The 25,247-nt window shown below is 46.7% G+C and overlaps 1 protein-coding gene and 1 pseudogene across 1 annotated transcript in view; both read left to right on the plus strand.

Annotated features, from left to right (window-relative positions):
• The window catches only part of LOC142906892 (uncharacterized), a 109,661-nt gene that overhangs the window by 47,732 nt on the left and 36,682 nt on the right, over positions 1-25,247 (plus strand). The window lies entirely within an intron of this gene.
• LOC142906803 (uncharacterized) lies at positions 582-21,503 on the plus strand (annotated as a pseudogene).

The following is a 25,247-nucleotide window of genomic DNA, read 5'->3' on the forward strand; positions in this document are numbered from 1 at the left end:
AGCCAGGTGTGTCTGTCGGTGTTGAACCTTGAATCTCTGCAATGAATAGAGAATGTGCTACCGTATTCTTGGTTCTTTCGGTAAAGTTACGTAAATAGAAAAAAAAATTGGAAAATAATAAATTGATGAAAAAATGCCATTGGTCGACTGACTTATATGACTGGGCCCCCCACGTGTGTACACACGTGTACACACAGTGTACACGTGTGTACACACAGTGTACAAACACACAGTTGTTGCTGAGCTCACACCCAAGGGGTCTCTGATCAAGGCAGGGAGCAAGGGAAAATGAATCTAAATCAACTTAAACTCCAACCCCGCTCTGTGACGTCACCACTCAGCATTACCTCATCGGCGTGAAACGCCAGGGGGAGGTGTACCTCGTTAGTGACGTCATGTCACCAAGGTATTCATCCCACCCGGTCCACTGCGCCCTTGAGCGTGACGTCACCTCTGCCTGGGTCACTTCCCTTACCTGTTCAACTAGAATCCTTGTTTGGGCAAAGCTACTCCCGGTGACTGGCGGCTCATTAACATAATATATTCATGAAAGCCGTCGCGAGTTTATTGCGACGAGTTCGGCAACCCGCAAGTGACGTCATGTCAACTCCTGCTGCGTGATGTCACGAAGTAACAGGAAGCTGCTGCTCCGCCGTGCACTGAAATCCGAGGTGAGAAATTCTCATCGCGGTTGTGGTTGTGGTGGTTGTTGTGGTGGTGGTTGTTGTTTACCGAGGTAGAGCCTCGCTCTCTCTCGTAGGGATGTCAATTGAGTAGCAGCGAGCATAGAAGCGATGTCCAGGTTGGAAATTTACAGCGCGGGGCCTACCCACACGGGGCCTTGCCTCCTGCCCTCGCCTGATCGCGTTTGCTTCAATTCTCTCGCTTAAGTTTAATTTGTCTTCACTCGGCTCGCCACTTTGTCACTTTGTTTTACTTGTTATGGTGGTTGTTGTGGTGGTGGTTGTGGTGGTGGTTGTTGTGGTGGTTGCTGTGGTGGTGGTTGTTGTGGTGGTTGTGGTGGTGGTTGTTGTGGCGGTTGTGGTGGTGGTTGTTGTGGTGGTTGCTGTGGTGGTGGTGGTTGCTGTGGTGGTGGTTGTTGTGGTGGTGGTTGTTGTGGTTTTCGTGGATGTTGTGGTTTTTGTGTGGGTGGTGGTTGTTGTTGTGGTGGTTGTTGTGGTCGTTGTTGTGGTGGTGGTTGTGGTGGTTGCTGTGGTGGTGATTGTTGTGGTGGTGATTGTTGTGGTGGTGGTTGTGGTGGTTGTTGTGGTGGTTGTTATTTTGGTGGTGGTTGTGGCAGTGGTTGTTGTGGTAGTGGTTGTGGTGCTGGTTGTTGTGGTGGTGGTTGTGGTGGTGGTTGTTGTGGTGGTTGTTGTGGTGGTTGTTGTGGTTGTTGTGGTGGTTGTTATTTTGGTGGTGGTTGTGGTAGTGGTTGTTGTGGTAGTGGTTGTGGTGCTGGTTGTTGTGGTGCTGGTTGTTGTGGTGGTGGTTGTGGTGGTGGTTGTGGTGGTTGTTGTGGTGGTTGTTGTGGTGGTGGTTGTGGTGGTGGTTGTGGTGGTGGTTGTGGTGGTGGTTGTGGTGGTGGTTGTTGTGATGGTTGTCGTGGTTTTCGTGGTTGTGGTGGTGGCTGCGGTGGTGGTTGTTGTGGTGGTAGTGGTGGTGGTTGTGGTGGTTGTTGTGGTGGTAGTGGTTGTGGTTGTTGTGGTGGTGGTTGTGGTGCTGGTTGTTGTGGTGGATGTTGTGGTGGTGGTTGTGGTGGTGGTTGTGGTTGTTGTCGTGGTTGTGGTGGTGGTTGTTGTGGTTGTTGTGGTGGTGGTTGTGGTGGTTGTTGTGGTGGTGGTGGTTGTTTTGGTGGTTGTTGTGGTGGTGTTTGTGGTGGTTCTTGTGGTTGTTGTGGTGGTGGTTGTGGTGGTTGGTGGTGGTTGTTGTTGTGGTTGTGGTGGTGGTTGTGGTGGTGGTTGTGGTGGTTGTTGTCGTGGTTGTTTTACTTGTTGTGGTGGTTGTTGTGTTGGCTGTTGTGGTGGTTGTTGTGTTGGCTGTTGTGGTGGTTGTTGTGGTGGTTGTGGTGGTGGTTGTGGTGGTGGTTGATGTGGTGGTGGTTGTGGTGGTGGTTGTTGTGTTGGTGGTGGTTGTTAGTGGTGGTGGTGGTGGTGGTTGTGGTGGTGGTTGTTGTTTACCGAGGTAGAGCCTCGCTCTCTCTCTCGTAGGGATGTCAATTGAGTAGCAGCGAGCATGGAAGCGATGTCCAGGTTGGAACTTTACAGCGCGGGGCCTAGCCACGCGGGGCCTTGCCTCCTGCCCTCGCCTGATTGCGTTTACTTCATTTCTCTCACTTAAGTTTAATTTGTCTTCACACGGCTCGCCACTTTGTCACTTTGTTTTACTTTTAAATATTCACGCAGTTTTTATTTCATTCTTTTTTACCAGGCCAAGCCCGCTTGAGCTGCTGTACCGCTTTTGTTTTTAGAAGCGACCTGTGGTTGTGGTGGTGGTAGTGGTTGTGGTGGTGGTGGTTGTTGTGGTTGTTGTGGTTGTTGTGGTTTTGGTGGTTTTCGTGGTGGTTGTGGTTGTTGTGGTGGTGGTTGTGGTGGTGGTGGTTGTTGTGGTGGTGGTTGTTGTGGTTGTTTTGCTGGTGGTTGTGGTGGTTGTTGTTGTGATGGTGGTTGTTGTGGTGGTTGTTGTGGTTTTTATGGTTCTTGTGGTTTTGGTGGTTGTGGTGGTGGTTGTGGTGGTGGCTGCGGTGGTGATTGTTGTGGTGGTTGTGGTTGTGGTGGTTGTTGTGGTGGTTGTTGTGGTGGTGGTTGTTGTGATGGTTGTTGTGGTGGTGGTTGTGGTGGTGGTTGTTGTGGTGGTTGCTGTGGTGGTGGTTGCTGTGGTGGTGGTTGTTGTGGTGGTGGTTGTTGTGGTTTTCGTGGATGTTGTGGTTTTTGTGTGGGTGGTTGTTGTGGTGGTGGTTGTTGTGATGGTTGTGGTGGTTGTTGTGGTGGTTGTTGTGGTGGTGGTTGTGGTGGTGGTTGCTGTGGTGGTGATTGTTGTGGTGGTGATTGTTGTGGTGGTGGTTGTTGTGGTGGTTGTGGTTGTTGTGGTGGTTGTGGTGGTGGTTGCTGTGGTGGTTGTGGTGGTGGTTGCTGTGGTGGTGGTGGTTGCTGTGGTGGTGGTTGTTGTGGTGGTGGTTGTTGTGGTTTTCGTGGATGTTGTGGTTTTTGTGTGGGTGGTGGTTGTTGTTGTGGTGGTTGTTGTGGTCGTTGTTGTGGTGGTGGTTGTGGTGGTTGCTGTGGTGGTGATTGTTGTGGTGGTGATTGTTGTGGTGGTGGTTGTGGTGGTTGTTGTGGTGGTTGTTATTTTGGTGGTGGTTGTGGCAGTGGTTGTTGTGGTAGTGGTTGTGGTGCTGGTTGTTGTGGTGGTGGTTGTGGTGGTGGTTGTTGTGGTGGTTGTTGTGGTGGTTGTTGTGGTTGTTGTGGTGGTTGTTATTTTGGTGGTGGTTGTGGTAGTGGTTGTTGTGGTAGTGGTTGTGGTGCTGGTTGTTGTGATGGTTGTCGTGGTTTTCGTGGTTGTGGTGGTGGCTGCGGTGGTGGTTGTTGTGGTGGTAGTGGTGGTGGTTGTGGTGGTTGTTGTGGTGGTAGTGGTTGTGGTTGTTGTGGTGGTGGTTGTGGTGCTGGTTGTTGTGGTGGATGTTGTGGTGGTGGTTGTGGTGGTGGTTGTGGTTGTTGTCGTGGTTGTGGTGGTGGTTGTGGTGGTGGTTGTGGTGGTTGTTGTGGTGGTGGTGGTTGTTTTGGTGGTTGTTGTGGTGGTGTTTGTGGTGGTTCTTGTGGTTGTTGTGGTGGTGGTTGTGGTGGTTGGTGGTGGTTGTTGTTGTGGTTGTGGTGGTGGTTGTGGTGGTGGTTGTGGTGGTTGTTGCAGTGGTGGTGGTTGTGGTGGTTGTTGTTGTGGTGGTGGTTGTGGTGGTGGTTGTGTTGGTGGTTGTTGTGGTTTTGGTGGTGGTTGTTGTTGTGGTGGTGGTGGTTGTTGTGGTGGTCGTTGTTGTCGTGGTTGTTTTACTTGTTGTGGTGGTTGTTGTGTTGGCTGTTGTGGTGGTTGTTGTGTTGGCTGTTGTGGTGGTTGTTGTGGTGGTTGTGGTGGTGGTTGTGGTGGTGGTTGATGTGGTGGTGGTTGTGGTGGTGGTTGTTGTGTTGGTGGTGGTTGTTAGTGGTGGTGGTGGTGGTGGTTGTGGTGGTGGTTGTTGTTTACCGAGGTAGAGCCTCGCTTTCTCTCTCGTAGGGATGTCAATTGAGTAGCAGCGAGCATGGAAGCGATGTCCAGGTTGGAACTTTACAGCGCGGGGCCTAGCCACGCGGGGCCTTGCCTCCTGCCCTCGCCTGATTGCGTTTACTTCATTTCTCTCACTTAAGTTTAATTTGTCTTCACACGGCTCGCCACTTTGTCACTTTGTTTTACTTTTAAATATTCACGCAGTTTTTATTTCATTCTTTTTTACCAGGCCAAGCCCGCTTGAGCTGCTGTACCGCTTTTGTTTTTAGAAGCGACCTGTGGTTGTGGTGGTGGTAGTGGTTGTGGTGGTGGTGGTTGTTGTGGTTGTTGTGGTTGTTGTGGTTTTGGTGGTTTTCGTGGTGGTTGTGGTTGTTGTGGTGGTGGTTGTGGTGGTGGTGGTTGTTGTGGTGGTGGTTGTTGTGGTTGTTTTGCTGGTGGTTGTGGTGGTTGTTGTTGTGATGGTGGTTGTTGTGGTGGTTGTTGTGGTTTTTATGGTTCTTGTGGTTTTGGTGGTTGTGGTGGTGGTTGTGGTGGTGGCTGCGGTGGTGATTGTTGTGGTGGTTGTGGTTGTGGTGGTTGTTGTGGTGGTTGTTGTGGTGGTGGTTGTTGTGATGGTTGTTGTGGTGGTGGTTGTGGTGGTGGTTGTTGTGGTGGTTGCTGTGGTGGTGGTTGCTGTGGTGGTGGTTGTTGTGGTGGTGGTGGTTGTTGTGGTTTTCGTGGATGTTGTGGTTTTTGTGTGGGTGGTTGTTGTGGTGGTGGTTGTTGTGATGGTTGTGGTGGTTGTTGTGGTGGTTGTTGTGGTGGTGGTTGTGGTGGTTGCTGTGGTGGTGATTGTTGTGGTGGTGATTGTTGTGGTGGTGGTTGTTGTGGTGGTTGTGGTTGTTGTGGTGGTTGTTGTGGTGGTTGTTATTGTGGTGGTTGTTGTTGTGGTAGAGGTTGTGGTGGTGGCTGCGGTGGTTGTTGTGGTGGTTGTTGGTGGTTGTTGGGGTGGTTGTTGTGGTGGTTGTTGTGGTGGTTGTTATTTTGGTGGTGGTTGTGGTAGTGGTTGTTGTGGTTGTGGTGCTGGTTGTTGTGGTGGTGGTGGTGGTTGTGGTTGTTGTGGTGGTTGTTGTGGTGGTTGTTGTGGTGGTTGTTGTGGTGGTTGTTGTGGTGGTGGTTGTGGTGGTGGTTGTTGTGATGGTTGTTGTGATGGTTGTCGTGGTTTTCGTGGTTGTGGTGGTGGCTGCGGTGGTGGTTGTTGTGGTGGTAGTGGTGGTGGTTGTGGTGGTTGTGGTGGTAGTGGTTGTTGTGGTGGTGGTTGTTGTGGTGGTTGTTGTGGTGGTGGTTGTGGTGGTTGTTGTGGTGGTTGTTGTGGTGGTGGTTGTTGTGGTGGTCGTGGTTGTTGTGGTGGTGGTTGTTGTTGTGGTGGTTGTTGTGGTGGTGGTGGTTGTTGTGGTGGTGGTTGTGGTGGTGGTGGTTGTTGTTGTGGTGGTTGTTGTGGTGGTGGTTGTAGTGGTGGTGGTTGTTGTTTACCAAGGTAGAGCCTCGCTCTCTCTCTCTCGTAGGGATGTCAATTGAGTAGCAGCGAGCATGGAAGCGATGTCCAGGTTGGAACTTTACAGCGCGGGGCCTAGCCACGCGGGGCCTTGCCTCCTGCCCTGTGGTTGTTGTGGTTTTGGTGGTGGTGGTTTTCGTGGTGGTTGTGGTGGTGGTTGTGGTTGTTGTGGTGGTGGTTGTGGTGGTGGTTGTTGTGGTGGTGGTTGTTGTGGTTGTTTTGCCGGTGGTTGTTGTTGTGATGGTGGTTGTTGTGGTGGTTGTGGTGGTTGTTGTGGTGGTTGTTGTGGTTTTTATGGTTCTTGTGGTTTTGGTGGTTGTGGTGGTGGTTGTGGTGGTGGCTGCGGTGGTGGCTGCGGTGGTGATTGTTGTGGTGGTGGTTGTGGTGGTTGTGGTGGTTGTTGTTGTGGTTGTGGTGGTTGTGGTGGTGGTTGTTGTGGTGGTGGTTGTGGTGGTGGTTGTTGTTTACCGAGGTAGAGCCTCGCTCTCTCTCTCTCGTAAGGATGTCAATTGAGTAGCAGCGAGCATGGAAGCGATATCCAGGTTGGAACTTTACAGCGTGGGGCCTAGCCACGCGGGGCCTAGCCTCCTGCCCTCGCCTGATCGCATTTGCTTCAATTCTCTCGCTTAAGTTTAATTTGTCTTCACACGGCTCGCCACTTTGTCACTTTGTTTTACTTTTAAATATTCACGCAGTTTTTATTTCATTCTTTTTTACCAGGCCAAGCCCGCTTGAGCTGCTGTACCACTTTTGCTTTCAGCAGCGACCTGCCCACAACACAAGGTGAGGCTCGTCAACAGCGTGGTGGTGTTCACTCTAGACGCGTGGCGGTGTTCACTCTAGACGCGTGGCGGTGTTCACTCTAGATGCGTGGTGGTGTTCACTCTAGATGTGTGGCGATGTTCACTCTAGACACGTGGCGGTGTTCACTCTAGATGCGTGGCGGTGTTCACTCTAGACGTGTGGTGGTGTTCACTCTAGACGCATGGCGGTGTTAACTCTGGACGCGTGGCGGTGTTCACGCTAGACGCTTAGTGGTGTTCACTCTAGAGGCGTGGTGGTGTTCACTCTAGACGCGTGGTGGTGTTCACTCTAGACGCGTGGCGGTGTTCACTCTAGACGTGTGGCGGTGTTCACTCTAGACGCGTGGCGGTGTTCACTCTAGACGCGTGGCGGTGTTCTTTCTCTGCATGTGGAGTGGGGACAACTGGGGAATCCGGAGGGAAATCCACGCGGCCACAGGGAGAGAGAGAGGGACACACAAACTCCAAATATACAGCAGGCGCCAGGGTCGGCATCGAACCCACGACATACTGTATTCCAGGAGAGGTAGTTAACATCTCACCACATGGAGAGAGAGACACGCAGCCTCGACGATGTTGATTGATCTTCAATTAATTACTTGGTGGAGTAAGGAAGCATTAATACTGAGCGGATGAAGGTGGCCAGGCATGCGTCTGGACACACCACCAACTAAATTTTGATTTAAAGCTTTCGTGACTGCATTAATTCATATTCTTAGCTCTTTCGGTAAAGTCACGTTGAAGGGAAACAATAAAATAATAAAATATATATATAAATTCTCACGACATTTCGACCATAACACAAACGGTCATCATCAGGTGTGAAAAACCCAACGGCAAGAAACATTTGAAAGAAGTGGCGGTTTGCATTTATTTTTAAACGGTGTTTGTATTTATTTATTGATAAAAAAGCGTTAGCGCCACAGACAGCAATTTGGCAGTTTGTTTAGAAGGATGAGTTCTTCATGGTTTGAGTGATACTCCGACTATACAATCCGCAAAGCTATCACTCAAACCATGAAGAAGGACCCTCTTGAGAAGCTTTTCAAAACCATCACTTTACCCTACATAGCGGGGATCACAAAAAAGATCTCCAAAATCTTGAATAAACACAAGATCCAGGTCCGTTTCAACACATTACATAAAATCCGTGATCTGGTTCCGTCTGTAAAAGATGTGAATCCGGACATACAGTACCCTGGTGTCTACAAACTAAGTTGCCTCTGTGGTAGTAGTTACATTGGAGAAACCAAACGCCATGTCTCAGACCGCATTCGTGAATACAAAGCAGACCTTAAACACGGTAGGACCAACACCTCGGCCGTGGCAGATCATTGTTATAATTTGGTAGGCTCACATGACATTGACTTCTCCAAGACAGGTTCTTTGTAAGCCATCTGGCTGCCATGAGAGATTAGTTTATGAGGCTATCCACATATACAAGCACAGAGACAATTTCAACTGAGAAGATGGATTCTGGCTTAGCAATTATTGGAAGGATTTGATAAACCATTTCAGGTCTTAATTGATTGTTCACGCTTACGGTGGCTTTCAGACAGCATACATTAATTTTTCGTCTCCCCCCTCTTTTCAGAACATAGGTAGACTTGTCCTTCTAAAGAAACTGCCAAATCGCTGCCCGTGTCGCTAACGTTTTTTAAATAAATAAATGCAAACCACCACTTCTTTCAAATGTTTCTTGCCGTTGGTTTTTCACACCTGATGATGACCGTTCGTGTTATGGTCGAAACGTCGTGAGAATTTTATTGTTTTATATATATTTTATTATCTTATTATTTCCCTTCAACGTGACTTTACCGAAAGAGCTAAGAATATACACCACCAACTGTTTACCATGCCAGTGTGTGACAGTGTCAAGTTTGTATTTGTAGTAAAGTCTATTAACTCTATTGAGCACGGAGGTTATATCAAAACAATAGTTTGTTTTCCTCTGGAACTCTTTGTAAGAATGGAGTCAGGAAGTTATCACAGCACACGTGCAACTGAAGTCAGAACTGTTCATCCCAGCATTCAAGGACATGTGCCGGGCTTCACACCTCTAAGTTGCGATTGAACATGAATTTATGCATTTCTGCATAACACAGATAGTATTATTTTCAACACCCTTTGCTATGTCAGCTTAATTTAGCTTTCATAAATATTCCTTTTGAAGCCAGAAAGCCGAAATTGTGTGCTCGGAGTTTTGGGTTAACATTCATTTTGAAGATACGAGGGCTTCCAGGCACGTTTATGACCATTTGCCCTCTCATTGTGTGCCATAACAGCCCGTGTGATGAATTTGAGACACTTTTTCACTATATCATGAATATAGAATAAGTATAGACATGTAAGTCATGTGGGACTGTATATAAGCATTCCTCTGCACATCAATACTGACGTGTAGATGGTATGGATATTATTTGTTTCTGTCTGCAGCTGTCGCTTCCTCTGCAGAATTTGTCTGATGGAGCAAAGGCACTCGGCGCAGCTCGGTGCAAAAGGGCAACAATGCGACCGGCTTGCAAACAACACGGATCGTACTAGAAATTTGACACGGCACCAGAGAACTCACACAGGAGAGAAACCCTTCAAGTGCAGTGTGTGTGGGAAGGCGTTTGCACATTCATCTCTTCTTGTAAGACACCAGAGAACTCACACGGGAGAGAAACCCTTCAAGTGCAGTGTGTGTGGGAAGGCATTTGCACTTTCATGTACTCTCGTAAAACACCAGAGAACACACTCGGAAGATAAACCCTTCAAGTGCAGTGTGTGTGGGAAGGCGTTTGCACATTCATCTCTTCTTGTAACACACCAGAGAATACACACGGGAGAGAAACCCTTCAAGTGCACTGTGTGTGGTAAGGCGTTTGCACAGTTATCTACTCTTATAACACATCAGAGAACACACACAGGAGAGAAACCCTTCAAGTGCAGTGTGTGTAGGAAGGCGTTTTCACATTCATCTCCTCTTGTAACACACCAGAGAACACACACAGGAGAGAAACCCTTCAAGTGCAGTGTGTGTGGGAAGGCGTTTGCACGATCATCTGCTCTTAAAAAACACCAGAGAACACACACGGGAGATAAACCCTTCAAGTGCAGTGTGTGTGGGAAGGCGTTTGCACAGTCATCTACTCTTGTAACACACCAGAGAACTCACACAGGAGAGAAACCCTTTAAGTGCAGTGTGTGTGGGAAGGTGTTTTCAGATTCATCTACTCTTAAAAAACACCAGAGAACACACAGGATAGAGAAACCCTTCAGGTGCACTCCGTGCGGGATGGCGTTTACACTTTCATCAAATCTTCATGTACACCAGATAACACACAAGCATGAGACGCTCCACAAGGAGTGGAGTCTGAAATCAGTTTATGAACGTCAAAGTGCCGCAATGAGCCCATCCCTCATGAAACAAGAACCGGAAGAAAATCCCAGCTTCGACACATTTACAGGTATCGAGGTGAAATATGAAGAGGTGAAGGTGAAATGTGAAGAAGAGCGAAGAAGTGAAGGTGAAATGTGAAGATGAAGATTCAACTCCAAAATCGGACCTTCACATCGATGGAGGCAACGTGAAGCAGGAGGAGAATTCTGACTGTGAGGCAGAGCGGGACAACTCCCAGCAGTTTGTGGAAGTGGAGGTGTGGGTGGACTTCCTCCAAGACAAAACCAAGTCAAATGGAGACCCGGTAGATGTGTAAGCTTGAGATGATGTCGCTCCAATAGATGCACCTTTGTCACAGGCCTTACCCTGCAACCTGCAGGGTAAGAGCGGCCAGTTTTTGTGGACCTGTGGGTTGCGTAGATCTCTAACCAGGAGCGAGAGCCAATACCCTCCCAAGCATTCACAAGGTTCTAATACGTAGAATGAGTATTCTCATTCTACGTGACTTTACCGAAAGAACCAAAGAAGATGAATCCTTGCAGTCACGAAAGCTTTAAATCGAAATTTAAGGTTCTAATAATTGCATTTATATGGTGCTTGCTTAATCGCCTCTGGCAATTCGGAGTTTTGTGTCGTATCTCGTCTCAAACACTCGAAGAGCATCCCCAAGTAGCAGCTGCCCCTGTGTGGCAAAAGGTGGTGGCCCTGCACCGGCCTGCATGTGGACAAGAGCCTGTCAGTAGGGGGCGATGGTTAATGTGCCATCTTAGTTGTGGAGTTTGTAGGTAATGTTTAGAATTTGATCAATTTTAACCCAAACGCCAGCATGCAATGGCCTACTCGTTTTGAATGGCGCAATAGTATGTTGTACATACACTGTTAAGCAGATGGTGCATATTTTTTTAATTAGCTTCTTGGTAATGTGATGTAACCTGATGCAGTATATTTCAGTGCAGTTATGTAATTTTGTTAAAATGATTGTCAATAATTTAGAATTAATACTTGTCTGATTGTGTTCGTATATGTAACATTTTGTCTATAAGGGTCAAACATTGAATAAGTGATGTTAGGACAAAGTGTGTGTTTTGGAAGTAACCTGTACAGATAACTCAGGTGAGACTCATTGTTCTTGTGATACAGGTCAAAGGGTATTTTTGTGTTTTCAGGAAGCATCTCCCTCTGGAGCAACTCATTCTATTTTAAATAGGGAGCACACTCGGATCATTCATCAATTACAAAGCATAACACTCAAAAGTTACACGTAGAGGAGATACATTCTCTGCAACACGAATTATAATTTTGTATTACGTGTTGACGTAGATTTTGTCGAATTAGGACGGGAAATGATCCTTGCTGATTAACGTCTGGATGTTCACAACCAGGGGTTGAAGCAAGCCAGATCGCCTGCGGTGCCTCTCACAACCATTTACGACCTTGGGCAAGGAAAGTCACGAAAAAAATTTCACACGAACGACGCCTCCACGCAAGCTCCCGATGCTCCGTTTTGAAGTTTGAAAATGAAATAACTTTAAATTGTATTAACTTTTTGAGTTAGATAATTGTATTTCATCATTAAAAGCTTATCATTTTACATCTGGAAGACTTCATTGATGACGACATTTCTTGTGAATTTTCTCTCGTAGTTAAGTAGATGGCCTTGCCGGGGATTCGGTTCGATGCGGACTTTCACCTGGTTGGGATCGCGGGATCGAGATGAGGCGACACAGAGCTGGGCGTGCGAGAAGACCGCCGTCTGCAGATTGATTCCAACGCGATCGAACGTCTGTCCCTGTGCCTCCGTCGTTCATGCAGGGGGCGCGTAGGTTAGCAGCGCCCCTTGCATGAAAACGATGGAAAGTTCAGCGTTCATCACAGATAAATTTGAGCGCTTATATAAAAGAGTTTAGCCAGTGGGTTTTCAAAGTTCCTTTGTCTTACAGAAATCAATTTCCCGTGAGCCTACCGCATTAAAACAATGCTCAGCTGAGCGGGGCGAGTCACTGGGGGAGGGGGGGGGGTCACCTTATCTTTGTCACGTGCCGTAGCTCACGTGACTTCTGCCGCGACAATGTCTGGATGTTTTCACTTGAGGACGACCGCTCGTGTTGCGATCGAAACGTCGTGATTTATTTTTTATTATTTAATTTTTTCTACCTGCGTGACTTTCCCGAAAGAACCAAAGAGTATGAAAGACGTCTTGTCTGCTGATCTTGTTCATATCCGTGTACATCGATATCCCACATTGCTTACACGTACACACCACACACAATGAAATAAATAGAAACTTGAACGACCTCCGGGGATGGGCAAAGATTGAGGAATCTTTCAATGGAGCGAGTTAAGTTTGCTCAACATCTCTCTGTCCGTCTGTGTCTCTGTTCGCCTCTGTGTTTCTCTCTGCCTGTGTCTCTCTGTCTATCTGTCTCTGTGTTCCTCTTGTCTGTGTCTGTCCGCCTGTCTTGTCTGTCTATCAGCGTCTGTCCAACCGTAGTCAACGACTGTCAATAGCAGCAGGCGCCCGTTCAGCTCCCACGGCTACACGCCACTCAAACTTGCTCCCAACACACAAAGATCCCCCGTATAGCCTGGACAGACTTGGGGAAAGTGCAGTTTGTGAGCACCTAACGCAAAGACAAAGATCCCCCGTAAAGCCTGGACAGAATGTAGGGGCAAGTGCTGTTAGCGAGCACCTATTAAGGGTGAGACGGCACACGAGGGGGTGGGTGACCAACACCACGCCGGGCCGCCTTTGTCTCCCTAGTGGCGATGTTTACTACACACCGCACCGGGTACTCGTTTGAGGCTGAGTCGACGTAGGGGAGGCTCAGGACCGGTTCAGAAAATCGTCACTGGCGGTGTTGGCCACGAGCGGGAATGGAACTCGGCTGGTCGGGAGCGCAGCGCTCCCCACGTCACTGCCGCTCCCCTTCTGTCACCGCTCAGCGTGACCTCAATGGCGTCAAACGCGAGGGGGCGGTTGGCCTCGCTAGTGACGTCATGTCAGCCACCCCGACAACCGCTCTCTTGAGCGTGACGTCACCTCCGTTCGGCCGCTGCCGATTTCTGTTCCGGTGCCAATCCTTATTTGGGCAAAGCTACGCCCGGTGACTGCACGCTCATTAACATAATGTGTTCGTTAAAGCCGTCCGCTCAGTGTGGGAGGAGAGTGTCTTGTACCCCAGAAGTGACGTCATGTCACATGCTGCCGCGTGACGTCACGAGGAAACAGGAAGCTGCCGCTTCGTGCGTGAACTGAAATCCGAGGTGAGAAATTCTCATGGTTGTTGTGGTGGTTGTGGTTGTTGTGGTGGTGATTGTGGTGGTGGTTGTGGTGGTGGTTGTGGTTGTGGTGGTTGTGATGGTGGTGGTTGTGGTGGTTGTTGTGGTTGTTGTGGTGGTTGTGGTTGTGGTGGTGATTGTGGTGGTGGTTGTGGTGGTGGTGGTTGTGGTGGTGGTTGTTGTTTACCGAGGTAAAGCCTCGCCTCGTAGGGATGTCAATTGAGTAGCAGCGAGCATGGAAGCGATGTCCAGGTTGGAACTTTACAGCGCGGGGCCTAGCCACGCGGGGCCTTGCCTCCTGCCCTCGCCTGATCGCGTTTGCTTCAATTCTCTTGCTTAGTTGAGCAATCTTTGTAAGAATGTAATCGACCAAGCTATGCGTTAATTTTGTGTTGACCGACTCTCTGTGTTGCATTGCATTACATTTCCAAATTTTACTCAGTTTGTTTGATTAAGTGTGCTTTCTCTCTGTGTCCTGTTATTATTTACTGCAGTCACCAAAGCTCCAATCTGTCATTGGCACAAGGCCGTAATTGTAATATATTATAATAATTATAATATATATTGGGCGACACACACTGTTGTATATATGTTTTATGAAAATTGATGAAAATAATGAAAATTAATTGAAAGTTGAATTTTGCATAATTTATCTGAAATTATGTTAATTAGTGCAATTATGCGCATAAATTATGCTGATTCGAGAGATAATCGTATTAATTTATGCGAGTGGGCGTGGTTAGGATAATGCAGGTCGTTATGGATTATCAGGTCGAGCCTCGCTGACTAGGATTGTGTTATGAATTGGAATGACGCAATTAATCGTATGCAGTGACGCAGCGTTGTGAGCGTGAATGAGGGAGAGTCGATTCGACTCTGCTCTTTAATTCCGTATTATCGATAAGGATACGATTACTCTCGATTGAACATTACGAATTATGTGTGTTATGGATTATGTGTGGTGATAGTGTGCTTATGATAGGTCCCCAGGATTCAGATCTCATACACAGAACAATATTATGCAGAATTTCAGGAAGAATCACACACAAACCTTCTGCTTTAATCAATTTTATTTCTAGCTAACTTTAATTTTTGGATAATATGAAAACTCAATCTCGGGATTTTGGAATTTCAACACAGCGTTAACATGATACCATCACGATTGCGTTGTTTCACCTCGATAGCGGCACCTGTGGTTAATTCCCGACGCGTAGCGCAATCGATCGGTTGTTGAGAGAGAGCTTAAATACATGCAAACTATTCTATCAAACCTTAACTTTATAATATGCAAACTCGTATACTTGAATTGTTACACAACACGGCACTCGGTCTTTGATTCGTATCCAATCCTTAACACATTCTGATATGCGAAATTATAATGCTTGCAATCGTCAGCACAGTACCACGACGATGTTCGTTCATTAATTCATCAACGATTATGCAATTAAAGCGTTCGACTGAAATAATTCTGATTGCCTCATCAACGTAACTCAATGGGTGGCGATGTTTTTCGTTATCAGCTAATAGTTGACGCAGTTATCATGAGTCTTGTATGTTTAATGGGAGGGTTGTTGATTTCTTGCGTTGAGCAAACGCCTAGGTTGATTTCCTTGTCAAAAAAAAATGTTTGTTCGTTGTGTAGCGGTGGGGGAGTGAGGAGGGAGTGTGGGGGAGGGGCATACGAACGACTGCCAGTTTCTGTCCACCGCTGGCTGGATGAGTCAGCACGACGCTCGCCGTCGTCGCGCCGATGGGTGTTGAGTGCGGGGCCGCTGCCCTCTCAGCCCTGGTGACGCGAAGTTGCGCGCTGTAGCACGCTGGTGGCACGCTGTTGGCACGCGCTGGTGCTGGTGGCACGCTGGTGGCGCGCTGTTGGCACGCGCTGGTGCTAATGCTGGTGCTGATGGCACGCTGGTGGCGCGCGCTCCCTCTCCTTGAAGATGCGCGAACGCGCCCGTGCTGGTTCGCTGATAGCAGTTTCTCTCCACTGCTGGCTGAGCTGCTGCACGCTCTTGCTTGGCGTTGCTGGCCGCGCTCTTTCTCCTTGAAGATGCGCGAACGCGCCCGTGCTGATTCGCTGACAGCAGTTTCCTCCACTGCTGGATGAGCTGCGCCGGTGCGCGCTCTTTCCGCTGCTGTAGTATCTGACGCTGCGCTCGCGGGCGACAGGTCAAGTTTTCTTCTGCTGAGTGAGCCGAGTCGCACGCGCTCTCTTTGTTGAGGTTGTTGGCGGCTCTCTGACAGCAGGTTTCCTCCACTGCTGTATAACTCAAGTCGCACGCGCTTGGTCACTGGTTTGCTGAAGTTGTTGGCGGCTGCTCGTGCTTTTCCGCTGCTGGTTGAGCCACGTTGCACGTGCTTTCCTCGTGGAGATGCTCGAGCGCTCTCAGCGCTGATTCGCTGATACTTTGTTGGCGGCTGGCCAAGCTTTTTCTTCAGTTGAGTGAGTTGAGTCGCACGTGCTCTCTCTGTTGAAGTGCGCGAACGCGCCCGTGCTGGTTCGCTGACAGCAGGTTTCCTCCACTGCTGTATGGCTCACTTTTGTTGATACATCGCGACTCAGCGATCATCGCTACTCAGCGAGGCTCGGAGCCAGCCGCTCCATGCGACTGCTCGTCCTGTGGACGTCTTGACTCGCTGATCTGTCTTGACTCTTGACTTAACTTCACTGACTTTTGAAAATGCGGCTGACCGTTATATTCAAAGACAATTATCTCTGCGCAGTGGAAAAGGGGGGGGGGGCGGGGTCTGTGTGTGTGAGTTCGTGTGGTTGTACAGATGGCTCCTGCGATAACGATCTGTTTGCCCTGGCGTGAAATTCCTCTCTCGCGCTCTTCGGGAGAGACAAAGGTGGTCGGGAGTACCTATCTCTTTATACTTTCGACTTTATATTTCTCAAATATCATTTGGTCCCATGTTCGCCAAGACTCGTGTTTGTAACTACGTCCTCCCGACACCCCTCTCGGGTTACCGAGGTTCGCATTGATATGATGGAGTTATTAGAAAGAAAAATAATTTTCATCCTGAGTTTAAGAGGTCCGTTTCCAGATTGTTGGAATCCATATCCCTTGGTTCTGTAAGGTTCTATAATGGAATATCGTTTAAGGTTAACACGTTATTATTAATATTATATTGCAATTTTCTTTAAAACTTTGTTTGACTGGTTGCCATGTGTGGGGTGGGGTGTGTCTCCTCATCAAACCCAGCTGGCTTTTCCAGATGGCCCCTTGTGATAAAGGTGGTCGGGGTTGCTTGGGATATTGTTTAAACTCTTTTGTAAGTTTGCCCGTTCACCTCATTCCTTCTCGATAACCTTTGATGTGACTCGGTATTTTGTCTCCAAGCTTTGTTTTAACAGTAAAAGTATTAAAGGTGAAAATCATTTGATCGCGAATTAATTATTGGATAATAATTCACTGATGTATCTGGTGGCCTGGTCTTGATTGGAGTGAGCGCAAGGACCGCTTACTTTAGCTTATTCTTGTTATTGCATTTTAAATTTGAACCGTTGTTTTAATGACAAAGGAAAAAAATATATATGGTTTAACCCGTGGGCGTCCTCGTTTCTGGCTTGCGGAGGGCTTCCCTCTGCGTGACCTCCCTTAGGGCACATCAAACTCTTGTTCATCTGGAGATCTTCACAGATAGCTGCTAACATGCTCACCTCGAGAGTTTTATTATTTCTTTATTTTTTAATGGTCTGTTTATGATCGACATCTGGTTTTTAGTGTGCCTGGCTTACGGGTTTTATTGATTATTTTGTTTGTTTGTAAAAAAATATATATAACGCAAATATTATTGTTAATATCAATTTTAGAAAAGGCTCATATACAACAACACCCCCCTCCCAATAATAAAATATGCTCAAAATGTCCCCCCCAATATATTGCTATGAAAATATGTTTTTTAAATAATAATTGCTATGTTAATAAAAACCACAATTTGCTAAACCTTGGCCACAAAATCTGGACTTGTCTTCATATAACAATGCATAGATTTCTGTTTATATGATTGCGTTGTACTTTATGAATCCCTAATCTCTGCCATTACATACTATGAAACAAGAAAAGGTAAAAAAGAAAAAACAGAGCAATGTAATACAATACAATATTAGACATTGTATCAAATAAAACAAATTCCAACCCATGTGTTAGTGAATTTTTAAAATATTTTATGCAGGAAATGGCAGGAAATTAGTTTTCAAATTACATTTTTTTCTGGGGGGGGGGGGGACCCCAGACCCCCTGGAAAATTTGGTCCCTCCCCAATGTTGACTCCATGGCTACGGCCTTGCAATGACTTGCTAATTTCTCTACCCCCCCCTCTCTCGCTATTTAAGGCCTCGACACAGAGGCGTTGCCTATGTGTGTATCTCTCTCTGTGTGTCTTTGTGTTATCTCTCTCTGTCTGTGTCTCTGTGTCTGTGTTTTGTCTCTCAAATTGAGCAATCTTTGGAAGAACGTAATCAACCAGGTGGGGTGTTGTTGACTGTTATGTTAGCCGACTTTGTGTTGTATTGCAGTACTTTCTAAGTTTTCTAGGTTTGTTTTCTCTTTCATTTGTATCTGATGATGATTGCTTGTGTTGCAATCGAAACGTCGTATGCTATTTGCACACAGCGTTGGTGTACGGTGCTTTTTCTGGAATATTTAGCTGTTTTTTCCTGGATTTTCTATTTGCACAGTCACATAGTCACTTCAAGATGTTTTCTTGTTCGTGTTTTTGTTTTTTGTTTGTTGCGGTTGCACCCGATTCAAGAGCCGAAGGGCTCACAGAGCTATACCAAATAAATGAAACTGAAAATATTATTTTATTTATTTAGTTTTTTTCCACGTGACTTTACCGAAAGAACCAAAGACTATCTTGCTTAAGTTTTAATTTCTCTTCACCTGGCTTGCTACTTTGTTACTTTGTTTTATTTTAAATATGCACAGTTTTTATTTAATTTTTTTACCAGGCCACGCCCGCGTTCAACTGCTGTACTCCTCTTGTTTTCAAAAGCGACCTGCCCACAACAACAATAACAACAAGGTGGGGCTTGTCAACAGCATGGCGGTGTTCACTCTAAACGCGTGGAGGTGTTCACTCTGGATGCGTGGAGGTGTTCACTCTGGACGCGTGGCGGTGTTCACTCTGGATGCGTGGCGGTGTTAACTCTGGACGCGTTACGGTGTTCACTCAAGACGCTTGGTGGTGTTCACTCTGGAGGCGTGGCGGTGTTCACTCTACTTGGTGGAGTGAGGAAGCATTAATTCTGAGCAGGTGAAAGTGGCCAGGCGTGGGTCTGGACACACCACCACCTGTGAACCATGCCAGTGTGTGACAGTGGTGGAGCCAGTGGGGGTGTGGTGGCACGTACTTCCCCAATGGTCCGATTGAAATCCCTAATTTCGATCGGATCATTGGGGTTTATTAGTAACTAGCTTCACTACCTGGCTTCGCCTGGGACTTGGATTCTTGTCTTGGATAAATTTCAAATTTCATAATCCCTTATCTGTGTTGCGGGTTGACGCCACACACTCCATGGTCAATTCCCCCACTCCCCTAAAATACAAAAATATATTTTAATACTTTGTGCATTGTGTCCAATCTGGAAGCTACCCACATTACAAATGTCAAGTTTGTAGCATGTTTGGAAGTATGCTGAACATTTCAAACAGACACAAATTCACAATTGTGTGCAGTTGCGTATTCAGTACACGACTTCCCTGATGGCAAACACCTTCAGCGAGCGTGATGCCTATCACACGCATCGAATAAAAAGCATAGGACAATTCCTTAGTAACAACTCCTTACTTACTAACAACTCCTTACTAACAACTCCTTACTTACTAACAACTCCTTACTAACAACTCCTTACTCACTAACAACTCCTTACTAACAACTCCTTACTTACTAACAACTATCATTTTTAATTTGCTGAAGGGGTTGCCCCTCCTACCTGAAAATCCTGGCTCCACCTCTGAGTGTGTGACAGGGTCAAGTTTGTATTTGCAGTAAACTCTATTAACTATATTGAGCACGGCGGTTATATCAAAACAGTTTATTTTAGTTTTCTATGGAACTCTTTGTAAGAATGGAGTCAGGAAGTTATCACAGCACACGTGCAGCTGAAGTCGGAACTGTCCATCCCAGCATTCAAGGACATCTGTGCCTGGCTTCACACCTCTAAGTTGCAATTGAACATTAATTTATGCATTTCTGCACAACACAAATAGTATTATTTTCAACACCCTTTGCTATGTCAGCTGAATTTCGCTTTCATTAATATTTCTTTTAAAGCCAGACAGCCGAAATTGTGTGCTCGGAGTTTTGGGTTAACATTCATTTTGAAGATACGAGGGCTTCCAGGCACGTTTATGACATTTGCCCTCTTATTGTGTGCCATAACAGCCCTTGTGATGAATTTGGGACACTTTTTCACTATATCATGAATATATGAATAAGTATAGACATGTAAGTCACGTGTGACTGTGTGTATGCATTCCTCTGTGCATCAATACTGACGTGTAGATGGTGTGGACATACGTTTTTTTCTGTCTGCAGCTGTCGCTTCCTCTGTTGCTTCCTCTGCAGAATTTGTCTAATGGAGCAAAGGCACTCGGCGCAGCTCGGTACAAAAAGGCAACAATGCAACCTGTGTGCATACAGCACGGATCGTACTGGAAATTTGACCTTGCACCAGAGAACTCACACAGGAGAGAAACCCTTCAAGTGCAGTGCGTGTGGGAAGGCGTTTTCAGTTTCATCTACTCTTGTAACACACCAGAGAACACACACGGGAGAGAAACCCTTCAAGTGCAATGTGTGTGGGAAGGCATTTTCAGATTCATCAAATCTTCATGTACACCAGAGAACACACACGGGAGAGAAACCCTTCAAGTGCAGTGTGTGTGGGAAGGCGTTTACACTTTCATCTACTCTTGTAACACACCAGAGAACACACACGGGAGAGAAACCTTTCAAGTGTACTGTGTGTGGGAAGGCGTTTGCACAGTCACCTACTCTTGTAAGACACCAGAGAAGACACACGGGAGAGAAACCCTTCAAGTGCAGTGTGTGTGAGAAGGCGTTTTCAGATTCATCTGCTCTTGTAGCACACCAGAGAACACACAGGAGAGAAACCCTTCAAGTGCAGTGTGTGTGGGAAGGCGTTTACACGTTCATCAAATCTTCATGTACACCAAAGAACACACACGGGAGTGAAACCCTTCAATTGCAGTCTGTGTGGGAAGGTGTTTTCACAGTCACCACATCTTCAAAAACACAAGAGAACTCACAAGCATCAGAAGATCCACAAGGAGTGGAGTCTGAAATCAGCTTGTGAAAGTCAAAGTGCTGCAATGAGCCCATCCCTCATGAATCAAGAACTGGAAGAAAATCCCAGCTTGGACACTTTTAAAGGTATCGAGGTGAAATATGAAGAGGTGAAGGTGAAATGTGAAGAAGTGATGGTGAAGAGCGCAGAAGTGAAGGTCAAATGTGAAGATGAAGATTCAACTCCAAAATCGGACCTTCACATCGATGGAGGCAAGGTGAAGCAGGAGGAGAATTCTGACTGCGAGGCAGAGCGAGGCAACTCCCAGCAGTTTGTGGAAGTGGAGGTGTGGGTGGACTTCCTAGACAATACAAAGTCAAATGGAGACCCGGTAGATGTGTAAGGCAGAGACGATGTCGCTCCAATAGATGCACCTTTGTCACAGGCCTTCAATGACAAGAATGTGAAGTTGAACACTCAATTCCTAGGTGCGACCTGCAGGGTAAGAGCGGCCAGTCTTTGTGGACCTGTGGGTTGCGTAGATCTCAAACCAGTAGCGAGAGCCAATAAGCTCCCAAGCATTCACTGTTCTAATAATTGCATTTATATGGTGCTTGCTTAATCGCCTCTGGCAATTCGGAGTTTATTTATCGTATCTCGTCTCAAACACTCGAAGAGCATCCCCAAGTAGCAGCAGCCCCTGTGTGGCACAAGGTGGTGGCCCTGCACCGGCCTGCATGTGGACAAAAGCCTGTCAGTAGGGGGCGATGGTTGATGTGGCATCTCAGTTGTGGAGTTTGTAGGTCATGTTTAGAATTTGGTAAATTTTGACCCAGACGCCAGCATGCAATGGCCTACTCGTTTTTAATGACAATAGTATGTTGTACATACACTGTTAAGCAGACGGTGTGTATTTTTTTTTAAATATCTTCTTGTTAATACGATGTAACCTGATACAGTATATTTCAGTGCAGTAATAAAATTTTGTTAAAATGACTCAATAATTTATAATTAATACTTGTCTGATTGTGTTCGTACATGTTTAATTTTGTCTATAAGGGTCAAACATTGAATAAGTGATGTTAGGACAAAGTGTGTGTTTTGGAAGTAACCTGTACAGATAACTCAGGTGAGACTCATTGTTCTTGTGATACAGGTCAAAGGGTATTTTTGTGTTTTCAGGAAGCATCTTCCTCTGGAGCAACTCTTTGTCTTTGAAATAGGGAGCACACTTGGATCATTAATCAGTTACAAGGCATACCACTCAAAAGTTACACGTAGGGGAGATGCATTCTCTACAACACGAATTATAATTTTGTATTACGTGTTGACGTAGATTTTGTCTTACTAGGTCTAGAAATGCTCCTTGCTGATTAACGTCTGAATGTTCGAAACTATCGGTTGAAGCAGCCCGGCTGCTTTTGAGACGCTGTGCAACAATAAGAGTCCACAGGTGGCTTGCACTGAATCAATGATGCCCTCTCAGAAGGCTGTGCTAGATATAGTTTGTGGTAAACATTCCTTTGTTTCGTGGAGAGATCGATAAATGAAAGATGTCGTGTCTGCTGATCTGCTTCATAGCAAGGAGGTAATTTTAAGAGCACATTTGAAATGCATTTTTGGTACAGATTTGTATTCGGTTACAAGGCAGAGCACATCTAGTAGATACATTCCCCACAACACTCATTAGAATTTTTCATGACGTCTTATATGTTCGTGAACGAGGACTAGAAATGCTCCTTGCTGATTATTGTCTGGATGTTCACAACCAAGGGTTGAAGCAAGCCTGACCGCCTGCGGCGCCCCTCACAACCATTTACGGCCTTGGGCCAGGAAAGTCACGAAAAAATTTGCACACGAACGACACCTCCATGAAAGCTCCCGATGCTCCGTTTTGAAGTTTTAAAATGAAACAGCTTAGAATTGTATTGTTTTGAATTAGATAATTTTATTTCTTCATTAAAAGCTTATCTCATTTTACATGTGGAATACTTATTTGAAAACGACATTTGGTGTGAATTTTCTCTCGTCGTTAAGTAGATGGTCTTGCCGGGGATTCGGTTCGATGCGGACTTTCACCTGGTTGGGATCGTGGGATCGAGATGAGGTGACACAGAGATGGCCGTGCGAGAAGACCGCCGTCTACAGATCGATTCCAACGCGATTGAACGTCTGTCCCTGCGCCTCCACTGTTCATGCAGGGGGTGCGTAGATTTGCAGAGCCCCCTGCATGAAAACGATGAAAAGTACAGCGTTCGTCACAGATGAAGTTGTGCGCTTATATAAAAGAGAGTAGCCAGTGGGTTTTCAAAGTACCTTCGTCTTACAGAAATCAATTTCGCGTGAGCCCACCGCAGTAAAACGATGCTCAGCTGAGCGGGGTGAGCCACGGCGGGGGGGGGGGGGGTCTCCTTATCTTTGTCACGTGCCGTAGCTCACGTGACTTCTGCCGCGACAATGTCTGGATGTTTTCACTTGAGGACGACCGCTCGTGTTGCGATCGAAACGTCGCGATTTATTTTTTATTATTTTATTTTTTCTACCTGCGTGACTTTACCCAAAGAGTATGAAAGACGTCTTGTTTGCTGATCTTGTTCATAGCTGTGTACATTGCTTACACGTACACACCACACACAATGAAATAATTAGAAACTAGAACGACTTCTGGGGATGGGCAAAGATTGAGGAATCTTTCAATGGAGCGAGTTAAGTTTGTTCAACATATAGGAATAGGTTTTACCCTTTTAACTGGCACAAAAACTGACACCTTTATTCAAGGCATCATGTTTGCAATGACCACAACACAAGCAGTCAAAATGCAAACAAAAAAGACAACTCTGATAATAATATGCACTGTCCTTGAATTTGATTGGTCCACACCCGAGACAGCTTTTCTTAGAGCCTAGTCTCCATTGGTGTTGGACCAGAAGACGCCAAAAGGCGTACAACTAAAAAAACAGCGCACTATCAGAGTATTGAGGGCTCGGGGTGAGCATTTACATTATGAGACCTCCTTTGCCAGAAACAAGATATAGGAATAGGTTTTACCCTTTTAACTGGCACAAAAAACTGACACCTTTATTTAAGGCATCATGTTTGCAATGACCACAACACAAGCAGTCAAAATGCAAACAAAAAGGACAACTCTGATAATAATATGCACTGTCCTTGAATTTGATTGGTCCACTCCCGAGACAGCTTTTCTTAGAGCCTAGTCTCCATTGGTGTTGGACCAGAAGACGCCAAAAGGCGTACAACTCAAAAAAGAGCGCACTATCAGAGTATTGAGGGCTCGGGGTGAGCATTTACATTGAGACCTCCTTTGCCAGAAACAAGATATAGTAATAGGTTTTACCCTTTTAACTGGCACATCTCTCTGTCCGTCTGTGTCTCTGTTCCCCTCTGTGTCTCTCTCTGCCTGTGTCTCTCTGTCTCTGTCTATCTTTCTCTGTGTTGTTCTTGTCTGTGTCTGTCCGCCTGTCTTGTCTGTCTATCAGCGTCTGTCCAACCGTAGTCACCGACTGTCAGTAGCAGCAGGCGCCCGTTCAGCTCCCACGGCTACACGCCACTCAAACTTGCTCCCAACACATAAATACAAAGATCCCCCGTGTAGCCTGCACAGACTGTTGGGGCAAATGCTGTAAGCGAGCACCTATTAAGGGTGAGACGGCACACGAGGGGGTGGGTGACCAGCACCACGCCGGACCGCCTTTGTCTCCCTAGTAGCGATGTTTACTACACACCGCACCGGGTACTCATTTGAGGCTGAGTCGACGTAGGGGAGGCTCAGGACCGGTTCAGAAAATCGTCACTGGCGGTGTTGGCCACGAGCGGGAATGGAACTCGGCTGGTCGGGAGCGAGGCGCTTCCCACGTCACTGCCGCTCCCCTTCTGTCACCGCTCAGCATGACCTCATCGGCGTCAAACGCGAGGGGGCGGTTGGCCTCGCTAGTGACGTCATGTCAGCCACACCCGACAACCGCTCTCTTGAGCGTTACGTCACCTCCGTTCGGCCGCTGCCGATTTCTGTTCCGGTGCCAATCCTTATTTGGGCAAAGCTACGCCCGTTGACTGCACGCTCATTAACATAATGTATTCGTTAAAGCCGTCCGCTTAGTGTGGGAGGAGAGTGTATTGTACCCCGGAAGTGACGTCACGAGGAAACATGAAGTTGCCGCTTCACGCGTGAACTGAAATCCGAGGTGAGAAATTCTCATCGCGGTTGTGGTGGTTGTTGTGGTGGTTGTGGTTGTTGTGGTGGTTGTTGTTGTGGTGGTTGTGCTGGTGTTTGTAGTTGTTGTGGTTGTGGTTGTTGTAGTTGTTGTTGTGGTGGTTGTGGTTGTTGTGGTTGTGGTTGTTGTGGTTGTGGTTGTTGTGGTGGTTGTGGTGGTGGTTGTTGTGGTGGTTGTTGTTTACCGAGGTAGAGCCTCGCTCTCTCTCTCATGGATGTCAATTGAGTAGCAGCGAGCATGGAAGCGATGTCCAGGTTGGAACTTTACAGCGTGGGGCCTAACCACACGGGGCCTTGCCTCCTGTCCTCGCCTGATCACGTTTGCTTCAATTCTCTTGCTTAGTTGAGCAATCTTTGTAAGAATGTAATCGACTAGACTATGCGTTAATTGTGTGTTGACCGACTCTCTGTGTTGCATTGCATTATATTTCCAAATTTTACTCAGTTTGTTTGATTAAGTGTGCTTTCTCTCTCTCTGTGTGTCCTGTTATTATTTACTGCAGTCACCA

The sequence above is a fragment of the Petromyzon marinus genome, chromosome 71 (assembly GCF_048934315.1).
Source record: "Petromyzon marinus isolate PM22_M1 ecotype Great Lakes invasive population chromosome 71, UKy_Petmar_22M1.pri1.0, whole genome shotgun sequence".
NCBI lineage: Eukaryota > Metazoa > Chordata > Hyperoartia > Petromyzontiformes > Petromyzontidae > Petromyzon > Petromyzon marinus.